Raw genomic sequence first — 3,176 nt, forward strand, 5'->3', positions numbered from 1 at the left:
AGATGGAGTTTCACCATGTTGGCCAGGCTGGTCTCGAACTCCTGGCCTCAAGTGATCTGCCCACCTCTGCCTCCCAAAGCACTGAGATTACAGACGTGAGCCACCATGCCCGGCCAGATCTCATAATTTTAAAGATACCTATTATAATCAAACTGATCTACAGATTCAGGAAATATTATCCAAAATCACAGCAGCTTACTCTTTTTTTTGGCAGAAATTTACAAAATAATTCCAAAATGTATATGTAAGTACAGAGAGGCAATACAGAACAAGCAAATCTTGAAGGAGAAGAATAGGTCAAGTTTTCTGTTACCACATATCAAGACTTATAAAGCTATAGTAAATAAGAGCGTGGGGGATTATTAAGTTAGATAAATAGACAAGAGAAAGAGAGTCAGAAATGAAAAGGACCGCACATATGGGCATCTGGTATATAGAAAAAGTAAGTCTGCAGAATAAAGAGGGAAAAGATGGGTTTTTTTTCAACAAATGATGATTGGTCTTTTTCTTTTTCTTTTTTTTTTGAGACAGAGTTTCGCTCTATCACCCAGGCTGGAGCAGAGTGGCACAATCTCAGCTCACTGCAACCTCTGCCCCCTGGGGTTCAAGCAGTTCTCGAGCCTCACCCTCCTGAGTAGCTGGGACTACAGGTGTGTGCCACCACGCCCAGCTAATTTTTTGTATTTTTAGTAGAGAGATGCTTTCACCATGTTGGGCAGGCTGGTCTCAAACTCCTGACCTCAAGTGATCCACCTGCCTTGTCCTCCCAAAGTGCTGGGATTACAGGCATGAGTCACTGCCCCCCACCAAGTGCTGGCTCATTTTAATACCAAATGAATATACTTATTTCTAGATAAATGAATTTAGATAGATAGATAGATAGATAGATAGATAGATAGATAGATAGATAGATAGATATTCCAGGTGATTTTCCCTCCCACTATACATAAATATCAGTTCTAGGTGCATTTTAGATCTAAATGTGAAAGGTAGAACAAGATAGCCTCTAAATGTTAATAAAGGGAAATATCTTTGTGACTCCTAGGGAGCAGAAGATTTGTAAAACAAAACCCACAAAACACTAACACATATGTACGTATATAATATATGACAAATACACACATATAAATAAATTTGGATTCATTAAAACTAAAATCTTTTGTTCCTCAAGTTGTTAAGAGATTCAGAGGTTCAAATGGCAAGTTACAGTGTAAGGGAATTGTGTTTATAACACATGGAATCAACAAAGAGCTTATAGTCAAAATATAGAAAGAGCTACTACACATGAGTAAGAAAGGAACAGAAAAACAAAACTCAAGTGATTTGAAGAGGCATTTCACAAAATGGAATATTGAATAGTAATAATAATATAAAAAGGACTTAACAACATTACTAATCAGCTATTTACAGAATAAATAAGCAATTTTGACCCATTAACATCCAGGAAAATAGTGAAATTAAAAAGCCTGATCATATTAAATTTTGGAAAGAATTTGAAGCAACAGGAATTTAATGTATACTGCAGGTGCATGATACTATCTCTGAAAATTTGGGGGGTATCTAATAAAATTATCTAATGAATTATGCATATCGTAGGCCTCAACATTACATTTCTGTATGTATATCCAGTGCAAATGTGCACTGAGATATGTGGAAAAAATCTCCAAAAATGAAGTTTATAATAGGCAAAACTTGATAAAAAGGTCAATTGACAGTAGGATGGATAAATAAACTATGGGTATCCAAACCATGGAACAGTACAGCACAATGAAAATGAACTACGATTACATGGATCTATCTCACCAACATCATATTGAACAAAACCAGACCCATGACATATCCATAATGTATAACTCAGCAATGTGAGCACATATGCATCAGAAGAAATGTACAAGAAGGGCCCTAGAAGTAAACGGAAACACAAATATTCATTAACCTAAAATGTGTGGTAGGCAGCTTTTAAGAGAGCCCCCCACAATACCCAGCTCCTGTTAATCGTGCCCTTGTGTAATTCCGTCCCTTTGAATGGTGGGCTGGGCCTACTTAAACGTTTTCAATGAACAGCATCAGCAAAAGTGATAGGATGTCACTTCCAAAATTAGGTTATGAAAGATTCTGACTTTTCTCTTGCTTGTACTCACTCTGGCTCTTCTGAATTGCTTGCTCTGATGACACAAGTTGCTATGTTGTCAGCAGTCCTGTGGAGACTTCAAATGGCAAGGAACTGAGAGTTGCCTCCAGACAATAGTTGGTGAGTACTTATATCCTCAGTCTAACATGCTGTTAACAACCATATCAGTGATCATGAAAGCCAGTCCTTCACCAGTCTAACCTCGAAACGACTGAAGCTCCTGCTGGCACCTTGATTGTAGCTTTGTGAGGGACCCTGAGCCAGAGAACCCAGCTAAGCCACTCCCAGAATCCTCACCCACAGAAATTAGAAGCCAATTTTTTTTTTTTTTTTTTTTGAGACAGAGTCTTGCTCTGTTGTCAGGCTGGAGTGCAGCGGTGCGACCTCGGCTCACTGCAACCTCTGCCTCCTGGATTCAAGCGATTCTCCTGCCTTAGCCTCCTGAGTAGCTGGGATTACAGGCACGCTTCACCACACCCAGCTAATTTTTGTATTTTTGGTAAAGACGGGGTTTTACCACATTGGCCAGGACGGTCTCGATCCCTTAACCTTGTGATCCACCTGCCTCGGACTCCCAAAGTGCTGGGATTACAGTCGTGAGCCACCGCACCCAGCCGCCAACAAATGTTTTAAACAACAACGTTTTAGGGTAATATTTTACCCAGCAATGGAAAATGAATACAAAGGATAAATATGTTGCAGTATGTTTATGTTGTGACATACTATATAAAAACAGGGATAAACAACAACAAGAATGAAATGTGTAGAATATTATTTTAAGGAAAAACATAGAAAATATACTGGAGCTGTGATTCTATTTATATAACGTTCAGACATAGGTAAACAATGGTGTTTAAGAATAAAATAATAGGTGATAAAATCTTAAAAATGCAGGAAGTAATAAAAGTCAGGTTGGTTATATATATGATATATAATATATGCCATATGACATATACGACATATGCTATATGCCATATGACATATACGACATATGCTATATGCCATATGACATATACGACATACGACATATATGACATATATGACA

The sequence above is a fragment of the Rhinopithecus bieti genome, unplaced genomic scaffold (assembly GCF_001698545.2).
Source record: "Rhinopithecus bieti isolate Rb0 unplaced genomic scaffold, ASM169854v2 scaffold_51227, whole genome shotgun sequence".
NCBI lineage: Eukaryota > Metazoa > Chordata > Mammalia > Primates > Cercopithecidae > Rhinopithecus > Rhinopithecus bieti.